This window comes from Pinus tabuliformis, chromosome 6 (genome assembly GCF_031772625.1).
Source record: "Pinus tabuliformis cultivar Carrire ecotype Pingquan chromosome 6, CPIR1, whole genome shotgun sequence".
Lineage (NCBI taxonomy): Eukaryota > Viridiplantae > Streptophyta > Pinopsida > Pinales > Pinaceae > Pinus > Pinus tabuliformis.
This window is the reverse complement of record NC_142292.1, coordinates 652,278,947-652,297,855: the sequence shown is the minus strand read 5'-3', so window position 1 is coordinate 652,297,855 and position 18,909 is coordinate 652,278,947.

Genomic DNA, 18,909 nt, shown 5'->3' with positions numbered 1-18,909 from the left:
CTTTTTAACAAGTAATCCACCTAGTTAAAATGGACCCCCTCTGTGCACTGCATGGAAAGTGCAACCATTGGCGCGTGCACCTCATCTGTGCGGCACTTTCAGATGACTTTCCCGGCCAATATCTGTGTCACAACTTTGACCATAGCATTATTGACACTGGAGATCACATACCCTCTATTTTTCTTCTCCATCTTGAATCTTTTCTTCATGGATTTCGCGATAGCCAAATCATCACTTTTACCCTTAGATATGTTCGTTGAATCCTCCCCTTTGCAAGGGAGTCGGGTAATTCTATGAATTAGATGGTTTGTGATGGGGATGGGCTCCTCCAACCACAAACACCCATCATGCACCTGGTAGAGCAGCTGCCTGATGGCAAAGATAGTCACTAGGGCACGATGGTAATGCAGCTTTTAGAGCAAGTTTAAAAACCCTTCTTTCTCTACTCTTCGCAACCACTTGTGCGGCTCCAACTCTATATCTCCTGCCGTTGTATTTTTCTTCAGCTACATTAGCTGCATGGTTGCCAGATGTGGGAATTTCTCATGGTCCACGAGATCCTAGTCTTCAAATTTTAGAACCGGCACCCATCCCAAGTGCGCTCCATCAAAAGCAATATCATCGGGTAGCAACGGAGTTTGCAGAGAGCTCTTGCTCTCATCTAGGTCCTTGGGCACCCTTGCTTTCCCCTTTCGCAGAGGAACATACGTGGGCAACCTGGTCAGAGGGTCCACACCCTGGGTTTCTTCCTCCATTTCTTCATCCTCCTCCTCTTCTACCAGGATTTCCTCAAGGTCTTCCTCCTTTTCATCGGCTTGAAAATTGATCGCCTTCCCATTTTCTTCCATGGTAAGTTTAGTTCTCAGCGGGTTTCTAGGGGACACATGCACCTATACCTTATGCTGCTTATCTTTCTTGGTCTCGGCGTGCGTAGAGATTTAGGGATTTCTGCAACTATCCTGACACTTTCTAGGGCATCTCCTATCATCATGGCCTGTGCGGCCTCTTTAGCGGTCATCTCTCTGATATCCATGGCTTCTTCAGACACTGCCATATTGTTGTTCCACAAATATCTCAATGGCTCAGGTAAGTGCTCAAACAATGCCTTCGACTTCAAAAGATCAAACAAATCTGGGTTCATAGATCTCTGGGCGCGCAATAGCTCAATTCTCAAATGGCCAAGTGTTTTTTGCTAGGAAGCCCTTTGTAATTTATAGCGCCTTTTGAATTCGAATTCAACCCTTCCCCCCAAATCCGGTCCACTAATGCTCCCTTGGCGGCATATTTTCCCAGACCTAGCCCATAAAGTTTGCCTTAAATTCCTGTTGCCCACTCCATTTGGTCTCAAACCAAGCATCACATCATGAATAGTGACTATAATGGTCACTTTCCAGCCAGCCCACGTGGCAGCGCAGCTACCATTGCGCTGTCGCAGACCCTGTGACACCTCGCTACTGTGCGTAGTCCTGACATTGCGCAGCACTTGTGCATAGTAGTTTACAGTCCCATGGCTCCTTTCAGCTACCTGGAGCACTAAGATTGTGCTTCCCATGGCTAGTCAGATGGGCGGGCCACCTGTGTAAGGCTTCAACCAACTACGATTTACTTTTCCTGGGAAGAGTTCTCCATTTAACTTTACCAACTGCACTGCACCACCATCTGTGATTTCCTTAATAAAATACGGTCCCATCCCACGCAACAAACTGAGAAAATCTCGGTGGTGGTCCCCAAGTCTACCAATGTAATAGAACTCATCCTGCTTTATCACCATGGTCTTTCTATCAAGAAAGTCCTTCTTTATTCCTTCCTCAAGCTTCTTGACTTCTGCTTCTGTCATGACACATTTATCCCTCAACTGAACTCTTTCATTCATGAGTTCTTGGAGCCTAAGATCACCCTGCTCGATCTCCTCTTCAAGTCCTAACCTTTCTTCTTGGAGTTCTTCCAATGGTGTGAGCCTTTCTTCCAGGTTTCCACGATCCGTTACCCCTACGAGCGCTACTATGCATGGACTAGACATGATAGACTCCATAGGTATTGCGACCTCTACTCTATCAACCAACCGAAAAGGCATGTGCCTAAGTACGCACAGGTCCCAACCACTTCGCTGTGCATTGCATACCTTGTTCAACACATTGCACACCTTTTCAAAAGCTTCCGCGTGGATAACCTTCTGCGAGATTTTTCTAGGGCCTATGTTGGGGGTCTATTGGGCACAGGATCCCCTAAGGGAAGTTTTGGGGCTAAAAGCCTAGATTTTGGCTAAAAAGTGTAAATCCGATGTAAAGACTCCGCATTTTGTGGGTGCAGAACACGAAGTTGTAAATGAGTCATAGGGTTGACTGCCCTCAATTTTTAATGTAATGTCGGCTTTAGAGATCTACCCATGGTCCGTGGACCATGGGATTGTATAAATAGAGCAAGGCTCTAAGTTGTAAATCAGTCAATAGAAGAGTTAGAATGATGATGGAATAGAAGGATAGTGGAAGATCTAAGTGTAGAGTTGAGTCTTTGGGTCATAGAGTAGGAGAAGGCTCTGCAGCTAAGTGCGCAGAGGCCTAGTAGTGCACAACTAAGTGCGTGGACCCTTGCAGCTGAGTGCGCAGGGCAAGTTGATTCTGTAACCATTGAAGCATTAATACAGAGTAGTTTTATACCATTCCTATGTATTCATTTACTATTTTCTACATTGAATGTATTGGGTATAAATTACATTTCTACTGTTTATATGATGCGTGGACGTATATGATTGTGTTGATTAAGTAAATGTGAGATAAAGTATCTGTTTATGCGAAGTTAACTAACATATATAAGAAGATAAGTAAGATACACAGTGTAATTTGTGGAAATAGCGCAGATCCATACCATAGCAGCACGAAAGCCTCTCAGCCCCTGGTTAGGGCTATGCACAAGCAATTATAACATATCGTGAAGGTCTTGCAGGTCAGAACAATGTGTAAAATAACCTGCGCGAAGGTAGGCATAGTTGGACTAAATTGACCCCTCGAACATCTCCAAGGTGCGGAAACTTGGTTCCAACATCCCCCTATACTGCTTCGGGTAAGACTTCAGTCCGCGCACCGTGAGCTGATGCCAAAAGGGCCAGTAGTGTAGGGATTTGTTTGTCTAATTAACTCTGAACCTGGGTTAGGCCCAATGAAGCTAATAAATGGTTCCGTTGCTGAGACCGAAATCTGCATAGAGATGTCTGAAGTCATATCATTGGAATCCAACTAAGAAGGAAATTGAAGGTTGGTTGGATAGGAGGATTCACGAGTTCAGGGCACAGGAGAACAAGAATCCACCACTCACAAAAGAAGAGTGGTTAGACTGCTACCTATACACAGAAATCCACGAGATCTTTTTCACATATTTCCCTACTAAGCTGTATGACTGGATCGCGAAGCTAGCAGATAGCCAACGAAAGTGGAAGCTCAATGGTCCTATTGTGTGGACCCGGAGTTGGTGCACAGCTTGGAAGCATCGGAGGATCAGATTGCACGCACTATTGATCACTGTCTCGATCAGATTATAGGAGGATTCATTACTGAGTTCACGGTAGATACCTCAGTCAGCTATAGAGAGGCAGAGCAATGCTTTCTCAAGGGACCGCAAGGTAAGTATGTAAAGCCCCTGAATACTTGGATTAAAATGTTATTGTGTGAAAAGAGGGTTATACAATTACCTTTATGTTTGAGGCTATGCGAAGTGGAGAAACTTACAGGAATGAAGGAAATAAGGGACTAGAAACTAGCCCCTTGATTTCACCTCCACGAGGGGACGAGGAAGAACTTACGAAGGTCTCACCGCGAAGTGCTATCCACTTGATAAGGCAAATAATTCCATGAATACCACCCCACCCACACCACCACCAGCTTCACCGCCTTTGCCTCCATCTTCACCCTTACCACCTCCTCCACCACCGCGAGTGAATATGGAAAGCACGATAAAATTTCCTGTGGTCAAGGGATTGGGAAATGAGGATCTGGACCAATTATGGTTCGTGGTAAGAGCCATATGGGAAGCACAAGGAGTTACAGATGAAAATATAAAGAAAGTGACACTGTTTAGTGCCCTGTAGGACCGCGCGCTAACCTAATATATTAAGCACTCCAATGATAATCCAAATGCGGGAACCGCGGATATCCAAGCAGCGCTAAACAAAGAATTTAGTAGGTCTAAGTCTGAAGCACAGTCGATCATTAGGTTCAAAGAAATCACGATGCTACTGTTGAGACTCAAACCTGCACCTTCCTATACACCCTCTCAGCCTTCTTTTTTCCACTTACTTCATCCACCAAGCTGTTAAATCATTGCATTATAGTCTAAAAAGAGCTTCTGACATGGTTTTCTAACTATGCTTATGACTGTTGTTTGGTTTAGATTTTTGTTCAGGCAGCTGCAGAAACTTGTCAGTTTCCGTAGCGAGCACAGGTTTCCGCAGCCATTTTGTTAAAGGCTATGCTACAGGTGTCCTATGAAGAAACGAGCCACATGGGCAAGCTACAGGTGATGTGTACATGGAACATGTCCCTTCAGATCAGCCAAATCATCCATAAACGGTCAAGGTCAACAAGAGTCAAAGGCAAAGCCAACCAAGGAATTTAGTGGTGGCACGTCTCTGTTTTGAGCACGTGAAGTTTTACGTGGCACAGTCCTCAGCTCACGGAGATATCGGCACACCTGGAGATCAACCCCGTAACCTGAATCCAGCAGCTACCACTCTGAGGATTTAATGGACATGATGACCATTACGCTAGATCTCGGGCTGAGGAGATCTACGTGTCTCTGGCAACGCAGTTAACAGCATAGGATTTAGGAGTTAGTTACAACACTTTTCATTATAAATAACGAGTTGATAAACACTGTGAAAAAAAAAAGCTTTTGAGATGTAATTCTGACTGTTGTTATCACCCCACTGTACTCCGTTTTACGTGTTTTTCTATTGCTTTAATACATGAGAAGACTAATTTCCTGAGATCATTTTTGTGACTGTTCGTTGACTGGTTGAGGTGGCAGAGGGCCCCTACGCACTAAAGCTTTGTATAGTTCTCATTTGATTTTATTATGTTTCTGCTTTCATAATTATTAGCTTGTATATAACATGCTGTTTTGATGTTTTTAATTCACTGCTGTTTACATTTTCATTTATGTTTTCTTATAGCTGTCAACTGATCAGTGCTTTTCTACAGGTTTTCTTAGGCAGCCCGAGAAAATTTTCATATTTTTGATAACTACTGACATATGAGATCATCTTGTCCTTCCTGCTAATTTTCATTTTCTGAAGTTTAATTCCAGCACTGTCATTTTTCAAATTGTGTTTTTCTTATTTATTTTTCTGCTACTTAGACATCATACTACTCATTTGTTTATGGTTTCTTTCTATAGTCAAGTGACTTTATTCGTAAGGAATCAGAATATTACTTATTGTAGTGTGATTTAGTTTGCTTTCTTGCAATTTAGATATCATATTGCTTAACTTGTTCATGATTGCTTCCCATAAGGCAGATTGAGTTGAAGGGTAAAGGATCAGAAGAGTTGAAGTAGTGTGATTAGTTTCCTTTATGCAATTTAATTTCCTGCAATTTAGATATCATATTGCTTAACTTGTTCATGATTGCTTCCCATAAGGCAGATTGAGTTGAAGGGTAAAGGATCAGAAGAGTTGAAGTAGTGTGAATTAGTTGCTTTGCTTTCAGTCTTTGAGTTGCTTTAAGTTCAGTTTTTACTTTCTTTTTCATACAATAGTAAGGATACTGGGCCATTGTCATTAGTTCACTGTTTGATACATTTACTTCCTCTTAAGAATTGATTTCATTACAGTTATTTTAGAGCTTTCTGTTTGAACACTTTTAAGTTTGGAAAATCACTATAGAAATCACCATTACCATCCATACTTAACTTTCATTTTCGCCATCACACACTAGGGAATCCATAAAAGATAAATCCAAAAACAAACTAAAAAACTCAAAAATGACAAAAGACTAAAAAAATGGTTATCTTGTACATATAGTATACTTCACTTTGTCAATTTATGAATCCCGGATTGACATTTTAATCAACAATTTAGAACACACTAAATTGACCAAACAGCTACCAGGAGAAACTCCTTGGGAGTTGGATCAGAGGTTGAAGTGTACGATTCAAGAAGCTAATATGAATATGACGGATGGAAAGCATCGCGAATGGTTTGTAGCATCATTAACGCCACATTTAAGGAGCGCGCTATCATAGTAGAAGTTAATGATTCAGGCAGAGGCCTTAGAGATCGTGATGAGGCTGCATGAGAGCCCGATACAAGATCCTAACTTAGGAGTTCAGTAGATCCACGCGCAGTTGAAATACTTATGCCTTGTGATGCAGAATCTGAAACAGGATAGGACATCCCGACCAGAAGTGCGCGAAGAGGTGTGGTGCGTAAAATGCAAGGGTCAGGGTCATGATAAGGACCGTTGCCCAGTGTTCGTAAATTACCTCATGGGAGGAGGACCGATGTTGTTAAGGTCGGAAGCAAAAGTAGGACCTAGCATGGTGCCTACTTTGTGGTGCACGATTTGTCAAATAGGAGGGAAACACGCTACAAACAACTGCCATTTGTTACAAAATTTAACACAAAATTTGAAGCAATTGTTCTATAATTTTTGTAGGTTAGTAGGACACAATGAGTGGACTTCTAGGAGCTATGATTTGATGATCGATAGAACTCCCACCTACAGATTTCACACCGAAATGCGACCTGTAGAACAGAGCGCAGGAGTGGTACGAACAGGATTTTAGGGGTGCAGACAAGGCCAAGGTGGAGGAGGATCTAAAAGAGGTCACAGACAGCTGATATGCTACAATTGCGAAGGCCCAGGACATTGTGCCCATGATTGTATGAACCCAACGCATCCATCATGTCTATATTGTACCTTGTTTGATCATGAGACGAAATATTGTCCTATGCTGATATCTAGGATATGCGACAAAGGAGTGCTATCACTCCCCCTCACTCAAAATCTACAGATGATGAGGTCTGAGCTGCGTAGGAAGATCCAAATGTGAACATTGTGCTCCGAAGTAGAATCGCGATAGGAGATGATAAAGCAAAACAATCTGAATATAGTACTTGGGTTCACAAAGCTCTGGCAAAAGAAGTGGAGTTTGATTTGGAGCATGTCGAGAAACCTTTATGGAAGCTAAGAAGAGCTTCGTTGATGCCTCCACTTCAGCAAGCAAAGATAAATCAGAGCTGGAGATGGACCCATCTATGCTCATGACATTCTTGGAAACATGCATGAAGTTACTGCGCGACAGTAAGGTTGTAAAGGGATTACAAGAACTCATTAACAAATGTGCTAGGACCACGCCAAGAGAACTACATGTAGTCCGGAAGATTGGAAAGCATAAGATGAGGATGAGAAGAGAAATGAGGCTAACTACGCAGATTGAAGAATATGAGATGGGCCAAGTAATTCAAGATTTAGGATCAGACGCGAATGTTCTACCAAAGTAAACATGGGAGCACATGGGGAGGCCTATGTTGTAGTATTCTCCTATTCAGCTGCAAATGGAGAACCAACAGAAAATAAGACCCATGGGGTGATTGTAGGGAATCACTGTGGATATTGAGGGAGCGAGTGCACTAGCAAACTTTGAAGTAATAGAGATTGTTGATGACAGCAATCCCTATCCCGCACTCTAAGGAATTGATTGGGCCACTGACATGAACGGGGTGATTAATCTGAAGAAGTGCAAGATGATTTTTGAAAAGAAGTCACTACACATAGTTATACCTCTGGACCATGTTGAAGGATTGCGCTATACCGAGCTGGTGCACGACTATGAAAGTGATGATGATTTGGACTGCATCTATAAGATAATAGCGTGAAACCAGGATTGGGTTAATCCCACTGCGGATGGATGGCTTGCATGGGAGTGCGAGAGCTCCTGTACTTCGGATTTTCATGAGGAAATAGAGCGATGGTAGAATCGGTTACAAGGTCGATACGCTGCATATCGACAGAAATGAGGGCCTTGCCTACTTATGATGGGTTAAGTGAGGTAGATACCTTCTTGGATAGATTTGAAAGAGAAGTGCCAAAAAAGCAATGCTTCCAAGCCTTGAATTGGGTACTAAACGCTACACCCGCGAGATGGTGGGGTACGCACAAAGGGAGATTTGAGGACTGGCGCAAATGTAGGAGAATGATGCGCATGCGTTTTGGGAAGCCTAGGATGTGACTAACAGACAAGTATGATGAAAGGGATGATCCGTGCACACACCTGGCCAAGTGGATGAAGATCTATGGAGAAAAGACACAACCTGAGTGGGTGCACCTATTCTGTCATACCCTAGATGTTATACCCATGAATTGGTATATAGAGACAGAGCTCTGCCATGGGACAGGTGAATGGGATATCCTACGCGAAGGGTTCATGATGGCCTTTAGTTTTGAGGATGGATGGTGGGACAGCATTGATGAAGCGTTACAAGAGGTAAAAGCAGCTATCTTTAGGATACCATAGGTGCTGGTAGAATCGATTTAGCCTAAATGAGCTACTCAGCTGAGCTACACGCTAGAATGTTAGTAATTGCTGAAGAAGAAGACGAAGATCCGTGAAAAATTAACATTCCAGAGACAGAAGGCCACCGTGAGGTTCAGGGACCACAGGTTAAGAACCCCGACATAACCGCGCCGGTGAAGACTAAGCAGGTAAATATTGGAATGGAGACGGAACCTAAATTTGTGAAGATTGAAGACTATTGGGACAGACCGATGGTGGATAAGGTCGCTGAATTTCTTCGCGAATATTAGGACTTATTCCTGACCAAGTTTATGGATTTGAAGGGAATAATCGGAGATATAGGGGTAAGGAATATCATGTTAAAACCCAACATGAAGCTAGTTAAGTAGCAGCCGTATCACTTAAATTTGAAATACAAGGTGAAGGTCCATGTAGAACTAGACAAGATGCTTGTGATGGGCATCATCAAGTTGGTGGAGGAATCCAATTGGGTAAGCCTGATAATGATTACAAGAGAAGAAGCAGTTGGAAGAAATAAGAATATGCATGGATCTTAGAAAGTTGAACGATGCGTGTGTATAGGATCCATTCCCAACTCCATTTACAGATGAGGTGTTGGACAATGTAGGCGGTCAGGAAGTATATTCTTTCACTGATGGGTTCTCAGGATACCACCAGATCAAGATCGCGTCGGAGGATAGAAGCAAGACAACCTTCATGACTGAGTGGGGTTGTTTTCAATATACTATCATGCCATTTGGATTGAAGAATGCCCCTGCTATCTTTTTGCTCGTAGTCATTGCGGCATTCAGGGAATATATTCATAAATTCTTGGAGGTCTATTTTAACGACTGGACTGTATTTGGGCTGGTTAAGTACCATGTAGCGAACCTGTGCTTGATGCTGGATACATGCCGAAGATAAAAAATTGCGCTAAACCTCAAGAAGTGTACGTTCCTCGTTCCTTTTGGGAACTTGTTGGGGCATGTGGTTTGTAGACAAGGGCTAATGGTAGACCCCGTGAAAATCGTCGTGATTCTAAATTTGCAAGCTCCACGAAGTGTAAAATAGTTGTGTGCTACTCTGGGGCATACAGGGTACTACAGGAAGTTCATCAAAAGCTATGCCCAGATCACCACGCTGATGGAAAAGCTGCTGAAAATGTTCTACTAGAACGATGACTCTAAGAAAAACCTAGATGTATTGAAAGAAAAGATGGTCATTGCACCGATTCTGGTTTTCCCAAACTGCGAGGAAGAGTTTCATGTCCATGTTGGCATGCTGAGTATAGTGCTGGGGGTAGTATTAACACAGGAGGGTGGAGAAGGCTTAGATCACGCTATAGCGTTCACAAGTTGCAAATTATCTAAAGCAGAAAAGAATTATTCCACCACTGAACGCAAGGGACTGGCTATGGTGTATGCGCTCTAGAAGTATCGGCACTACTTGCTAGGGGGACACTTCAAAATGTATACAAATCATTCCACGCTGAAATAATTTCTCAATAAGCCTGTGTTGTGGGGGCGCATATGCAGATGGCTTTTATTGTTCCAAGAATATGATTTTGAAGTTGTTGTGAAACCTGGACAATTGAACGCAGGACCAGATCACCTGTTGCGCATTGAGATAGGAGAGGAACCTACTAGTTTGGAGGAAGGATTACTTGATGAACAACTCTTTGTTGTGCGCATAGTGGATGGAAATTTTGAAGATATAATCCACTTTCTCATGATTGGAACTGCACTGAAAGAGTACTCCGTCCAGCAGAACAAGGAACTAGTGGTGCACATGGTAGATTTCTCTGTCATTGCAGGGCACATATATAAGATGGGGAATGATGAGATATTGCGAAGGTATGTACCTGAATTTAAACAAATTAATATCCTCACGAATGCTCATGGGGGCATTGCGGGAGAACATCATGTAGGAAGAGTGACCGTGCAAAAGATTCTTTGCGTAGGGTTATGGTGGCCGACCCTTCATCAGGTTTCAAAAGCACATTGCAAGGCTTGTGATGTATGTCAAATAACATGTAAACCATCGCAAAGGGACGAGATTCCTTTGAATCCACAAATGATGTTGCAGCCCTTTGAAAAGTGGTTGATCGACTTCGTAGGACCTATCAAACCTCAAGGAAAAATGGGCGCGAGATGTATTATCACTATGACAGAGTACCTGACTCGTTGGGCAGAAGCGCAACCGCTAAAAGGTTGCACGGCTACAAAAACTGTGAAGTTTCTTTTTGAACACTTATTGACATGATTCAGATGTCCGAATATCTTGATGAATGATCATGGTACACATTTCCTGAATGAGACGATCAATGTGTTGACAGAAGAGTTTCAAGTGTATCATCAGAAAAGCACACCGTATTACCCACAAGCTAACAAGATAGTAGAAGTGTTTAAAAAAGTACTGGAGACTACGCTGACCAAGTTATGAAATGCACAACAAAGTGATTGGGACGTGCACGTACCCATAGTATTATGGGCTTATTGGAAGACATGCAAGAAACTGATGGGACAGACACCTTTCCGTCTAGTCTATGGACTAGAAGCTATAATTCCTATGGAATAAATCGTGCCTAGTTTGCGCATAGCAGTGCTCACATGTATGATGGATTGCGATGCCCTCGAGGAGAGGCTCGTGCAGTTGGAGGAACTTGAAGAAGAATGATTTTTGGTTGGATTCCATCAGCAGGTGCAAAAGCAGCACAAAAAGGCCTGCCACGATCGACATATTAAGTTGTGCACCTTTAAGGTGGATGATTTGGTGTTGCTATATGATAGTAAGTTTGATCAATTCCCGGGGAAGCTCAGAATGCATTGGTTGGGACCGTATGTTATTAAGGAGATCACATATGGTGGCGCGGTGTAGTTGGTAAAACTAAATGGCAAACTCTTCCAAGGAAAATTAAATGGTAGTCATTTGAAGCTATACACAGGTGGCCCGACCATCTGACTAGTCCAGGTAGAGTTGGGCGGTCTCCATGCGAAGATCTTCACACCGATAAAGTGACTCGAGGGCGAGTCACGATGTTTGTGTTGGGGGCCTATTGGGCACGGGATCCCCCAAGGGAAGTTTTGGGGCTAAAAGCCCAGATTTTGGCTAAAAAGTGTAAATCCGATGTAAAGACTCTACATTTTGTGGGCACGTAGTGCAAAGTTGTAAATGAGTCATAGGGTTGTCTGCCCTCAATTTTGTAATGTAATGTCAGCTTTAGAGATATACTCATGGTGCGCGGACCATAGGATTCTATAAATAGAGCGAGGCTCTAAGTTGTAAACAGAGAAAATAGAAGAGTTAGAATGATGATGGAATAGAAGGATAGTGGAAGATCTAAGTGTATAGTCATGCCTTTGGGTCGTAGAGTAGGAGAAGGCTCTGAAGCTAAGTGCGTAGAGGCCTAGTAGTCCGCAGTTGAGTGCACGGACCCCTGTAGGTGAGTGTGTAGAGCAGGTTGAGTCCGTAACCATTGAAGCATTAATAAAGAGAAGTTTTATATCATTCCTGTGTATTCATTCACTATTTTCTGCATTGAATGTATTGGGTATAAATACATGTCTATTGTTTAGATGATCCACAAACGTATATGATTGTGTCAATTAAGTAAATGTGAGATAAAGTATCTGTTTATGCGAAGTTAACTAACATCTGTAAGAAGATAAGTAAGATACACAATGTAATTTGGGGAAATAGCACAAAGCACTACCATAGCAACGCAAAAGCCTCTCAACCCTTGGTTAGGGCTATGTGTAGGTGATTATAATAGATCCCGAAGGTCTCGCATGTCAGAACAGTGTGCAAAGTAACTTGCGTGAAGGTAGGCACAATTGGATTAAATCGACCCCTCAGACATCTCCAGGGTGCGGGAACTTGGTTCTAGCATCCCCCCATACTGCTTCGAGTGAGACTTCAGTTCGCGCACCCCGGGCTGATGCCGAAAGGGACAATAGTGTAGGGATTTGTTTGGCTAATTAACTCTGAACCTGGGTCAAGCCCCATCAAGCCAACATAAGGAGTACTATAATAAGGTCATATGTATTACATCCAGGATCTATTCTAGTAATAATAAAAGACAGTTGGGGTTTTGTCTAACTATTTTTTTGTCTTGGAACTTGAACACTTGTTGTTTTAATTTAATTTATTTTTGAAGAATGTTATGTATAATGGGTCTATATAATAGTGTGAGGGAATAAGAAACACTTTTCTATTTCATTTTTTCTCAGCAATATCTCTATAATAATTATGAATGTATGTAATTTTGTCTAGTGTCAGACTCATACACTGAGTAGAGTAGAATGGTGATCTATAATAGATTCTCTTCCCATTTACAGTTGTAAGAAGCCAGTCTCACAAGCCCCCATAGGTGCCTTAGGTGATACCTCGCTTCTTGCATAGGCATTGCTAAAAGCGTTGGTACCTAGTGGGGTTTTTGTTTGATGCATTGCATATAATAACCTAGGTAATAAACTGAAAAGCACCAACAACTATTCATGTCACTCAACAGATGTAATGTCCATCTCATGGATCTTATCTCCTAGGTAAATATAGAAATGGCAAGCCTGCCCTACCTCCGAGTTGCGAACTCAGAAATCATCTGTCAAGTGATGAGAAGATACTATGTTGAGACATTCAACACTTAGAGAATATTTGCATCTATTTCTTCTAAGTTGTGGCATTAGTGAAGTTCAATGACTCTCTTACATAGAGGTCATGACTCCATGGATTCCTTCTCATAGGATTCAAATTTAATCAATCCAAAATGACATTGATAAAAAAATTCCACATTAAGAAGAGATCTTCTTGACCTTTACATGGGTCATTCAAACATTCATACAAGCTCATAATGGGAAAATACACACATAAATCCATCCCACTATAAATGGACCATTAATAGTAATGATGCAAATTATGAAGCCATGCACAATCATATAAACAAATAAGAAAGCCAAAATATCTTAACCCAAGAACTCATGTTCAACATAGGTATACAAGTTAGCTAGCAATGAGACATAACCCTACCTTTGTAATAAGGAATTATTACAACTAGTTCATGGAAATAAGCAACATATAACCTTGATAACAATGATACAAGATGTTTTTGGTACATCCATGCATAACATATCATTCCGAGCATACAAGAGCACACCATTGTGATCAACATTGGTGCACCTAAAGCAACCATTAAAATAATAGATGCCCATAGTTCATAATTCTTATCATGTCCATGAATTAATATAAGCATAACACCAACTATGAATTACACTAAAACACTTGTAGCAATCTTGGACTAAATATGTTCCAAACACACAGCATATGAACTATACTACTAAAGAGGTCATATGCAACATTGGTCACAGTAGTGAGCTTCCCTGACCTTCAAGATATAGAGATAACCAATACATAATATATTAGAATAGTTAAGCAATCCATAAACACCTTGCTCATACAAGTTAGTTTCCAACTCATACTCATATTAAAAGGAGATAACCAAATGAGTATAAGGTAACAAAGAGTTCATATTTATTGCTAGACCACCAGCCATAGACACAACTCTCTTGCAATGATTCAACAAGTTTAAATCCACCAATCTTAGAAAAATCTTAATCCTCATAAATACCTTAGATGGCCAATCATCCTAGCTATAAATATTATAGGAATTTGTCATTGGTCATTCATGACACAAGTATTTACAAAGAAATAAACACTTATCTAATGTTCATAAAGGTGTTGGAAACTGGAGGAGGGATTTCGACTCTCCTCCCAACAATAGTTTAATTTTCACTGCAACCATTCTTTCAAACAACCATCCCTGATCCAGATTCAGATATTGAGTAGTGAAGTTCTCAAGGGAATATGATTCAACCAGACAAAAAAACACAAAGGAATTTAAGGATCCCACAATGATTCCACATGCAACCCTAGTAGGAATTCCAACCACTATGGCTCCTTCTGCTCAATAGAAACTCATTGTTCCTCTATACTTTTTAGTCATGCATACCAACATGCCTTCCAACAATGCCTCTACCTATGTGTTCTTTTCTCCAATTTCTTTTCCTACTCTCCTTAGTGCATATCCATTTCTCCTCTACCTTCTCTTATATCATTCTCCATCTTATTATGTCTATCTCTTTTCTATAATTTATCTCTTTTATGTTGTCTATGCATGGGTCCACTCATCCTCTCTTACCCTTGCACTTCCCCTCATGTGCTGAGCATGCCAGCACATTCCACGAGAGTTAGATTTCCCTCATCCTTGTGTAGAGTAGCCCATACATCATTCAAATTCATGTGTATGACTTGTCTTTAATTTTCCATAGGAGGTAGGTGATATATTAAATTCACCTCTCAGTTTGATCATTTCCTCAAGCCATTACCCCAACAACTTCTCCACTCAAGCTATGAATCTATATCCTCTCCTTAGCTAGGCAATGTGTCATATTTCCACATTATTTACATGAGTTTACAGTTCATAAATATGCTTACAAGAGGTATTAGGAAAGGGGTTGTCACAATCCCCACTCCCTAAGAGAAACACCGTCCTCAACTTTTTTTCCTTGAACACAAGTTTAACAATGATATTCATAAACATATCTCATTCACAATTATAGTTACAGTTGATTACTCAAGAAACACAATGGGTATAATGATCCATTCACTTAGCACTTTTATCAAGTGGTTATTTCTAGTTCACAGTACTCTCAGTGCACCTTGTACACTTGATTACTTGGTTTTCAGAGTGTTTGCCTCCTCCAATGTCTAGCCATGTTGTCCACTATGATCAATGCTTCTTCAGGGAATAGTCTCAACACATTTGTTCCCGGGACACACCCAATGTACCTCTGATCCCAATCAACATGCCTGTGACTCTTTAAAACCAATTTATTTTCAAATTTTGGCATCGCCTTCTCTACTTCCTCAGTCCCTTGGGAAATTTGGTTCCTCTTTTGTGTAATCACTCACCTTCCAATTTTAGGAATCCCCTTCTCTACCTCCTAGTCCCTCGAGTGATCCATCCCTTGGAAAAGGTTACCTTGCATAGGAAGAATCTTCATAACCAAGACATTTCCCTTCACTAATGCACTCATATTATAGCATACTTCAGGGAAATCAATGAACATCACTTGGTTCCATTGTCACCAAAATGGCCCTACTTCTAAATTATTTAAATCCAACACATTGTTGTGCACTCTAATATCTTCAAGTTATTGTTGTTTGACTTGCATTCAGCCTCATATGCTCATGCTAGACAGTTCAATGATTCTCCTAGATCATAAATATATGATTTTATGAGATCCATCATAAGGAAATTTTGAACTAATTTAAAACATACCTCTATCAGCATATTTATTCATGATGTTAACGCTGTAATTTTAATTCAATTCAGATCGCAACAAGGTCATATTAGATCATAATTTTAAGTCACTACAAGTTAGATCTTGAACTAAATTAAATCATGGTATCAATTAGAAATTTCATTAATTTGAATTGTTGATACTTATCTCTAGTTAGTTTCTTCACTTCTTTGACTCACATGCACTGAATAGTCTTCTAGACCAAGAAAGCACCTAGTGGTGTATATGCTCCTAGTGATATTTAATTTTTTCTTCAAGCCTTAACTATCTGAGTGTTTCTCAGCCCTAAAGAAACCACTCAGCATAGCTCCATGCTATATTTCACTTTATCTTCAAGCTCAACTATCTAAGTGTTTTTAGCCCCAAGGTTAGCACCCAACATAGCTCTGCGTGATGTTTAACCAATTCAATGTTTACTCCAATTCACTAGGAGCTTCTTAGCCCTAAGGAAAGTAGATAGTAGCACTCACATTGTTCCACGTAGTCTTTTTTCTTAGGTCCAAATAACCCCCCCTGCCCCCTCTCACTCACCTCCTAGTGAGTGTGGGAACTACCATCAACGTAGTCTTCTGTTGACAGGAATATTATTTACTGCCAAAACTCCCATCACACCTCTATTATCATCACAACTTCCACAACATCACAACTCTTGCATATTAAATACCATACATATAATAATCATACTTATATTTATCATACACATAACATAATTCATAACTTATAACAATACACAATTTACACATCATCACGACTCCCCTTTAATAAAAAATCCCATCACAAATCCCATGCTCTAGCAACTCTCATTCCGGGAAGTCTACCTATCCTCAATATCATCACACCTATTTTAAGGTAGGTGTGATTGTTGGACATATAAATGGTGGTAGTAGCTGAATTATATGCACCGAGTGGTTTCCTATCCTAGGGTATCACTTAGTGGCATATGTACCTCATCCTTTAACCAATTATTCTAGTCAGTAGTTGGTATACTTGTTGATACAAGAATCAACATTTTCTTGCTCATAAAGATAATATAAACATGGCACATAAATGTAATAATCACATGACTATATTAATAATTAAAAACAAGAATTGCCACTTGCTCAATGGATCCCTCACATGACAAGGAATCTAATTATATAACCTCATTTGCATTACCCAAACATATCATTATCATATTCATCATATTTCTATGTTTATTACCCACTCATCCTTCCAGAAGAATGATTCCCAACAATAAATTTGTCAAATACATTGGAATTACATACATTCATTTAATCATCAACATGTTCATGAAGTATAACATATTCACATAGTGTTAAGGTTAGAGAACCTCCTGGTATCTATGCAAAGCATGCATAACATTGAAAAAAATAGTTCCCAAGTTTATCCAAAGGAATTCTCACTCAATTCCTTTCCTCTTACCTTTTTACCTGTAGTATTACTAGTGTTTTATAATGACATTTATTCTATTGTAATATTCAACAGTCTATTTATCTCAACATGTCCTCATCCATGTTATTCATATGCTATAAATTTTTAGCCTTTGTTATTTTTCACTCATTCTCACCACAATTCTTTGGAGCATCATCATAACATACTTATCAATAATGGGCCATTCCTACCCACTCTCCTAATGGTGTTCCACGTAGTCTAAAACCTATTAAATAACCTTGTTGTGTTACCCAAACATGGAAAATGAAATCCCTACTTCCATACCATTACATAGTCATGATATTTAAAGGTTAACTGCTTACCTTATTACTATGATAATTCTCAACCAACGACCTTCTGGACCAAAAAAAATAAGTATACCTTCATTGCATCATAAGCTATGGAATGCATGTGTACATAACAACCATGCAATTCTAGGTTTAGAAAAAATCCCTTTCTATTCCATTCTCATGGTTGTCATGTTGCTATCGATTTGTTCTCATGGGCCTAGCCAGTCTAGCTAACAGGTCTATCATCTTCTTTTACCTTCCTTTCTCAATTACCTTATGCATAGGGTTTAGTTTGGGGACTTGCACTTCTAGTTGGGTTTTATTCACCTCTTCTCCATAGCCCCCTTTCTTTATTTTCCAGCCCCAAAAACCAATCAAGGCCAAAACACAAAACGAAACAAGAAAGAAGAAATGGAGAACATTAAAATATCATAATACCAACCTATAATGACAACACAAGGTAGCATGGCCATGCTCAAATTCAATATTCAAAAAAATAAGAAAATATGAAGCCGATGACAATAAAAAACATATAAACATTCAATAAACCATAAAAACTCAATCACATGAGTCCTAGTGTTTAGTGTGCCCTTCACCACCACACACACACATAAAATTCATATCGAGTCTTTTCGAAGATTTTATGGCAACCTTAAAATGACATCCCTCAAGATAGTTCATGGAAGGACCTTTAAATATATCAGAGAGCTTGATAGGATGTTACCTCCTCTCCTCTATATTCCCTCACTATAGGTTCATGTGCTTGGATTTCATATGAACTTCTCTTATTCTTTTTTTGTTGATTAGGATAGTCTCTTTTCAGGTGCCCCTCTTTCCAATGCTAATAGGAATTTGGTTTCCTTTCCTTTTCAACTTTACGAAGCCTCTTTTTGGCCTTGTTAGCATGGAATTGGTCTACTTATTGAGAGGTTGAAGCATGTTAAAACATCCATTGTATGTATAACAAGTTGTGCATCAACATTGTGTTTATCCTTTTCTATTTATTTATATTCCTTAAGAATCTTTTATTGTCTGCCTTGCATCTCTTCAGCTCAACCTTAAAGATTTTTAAGGTTTCCTCTCTTTCGAGGGAGTTTCCTATTTCTTGATCATGATGGACTTGACCCATGCTATTTTTCTCTATTATTGGGCGCAGGATCCCCCAAGGGTAGTTTTGGGGCTAAAACCCCATATTTTGGTCAAATTTTGTAATCCAAGTGTAAAGACTTCACATTTTGTGGTCGGGGAGCACACAAGTGTTAAGGATTCATAAGGTTGTTCGCCCTTATTTTGGCAATGTAATGTCGGATGTAAAAGATCTA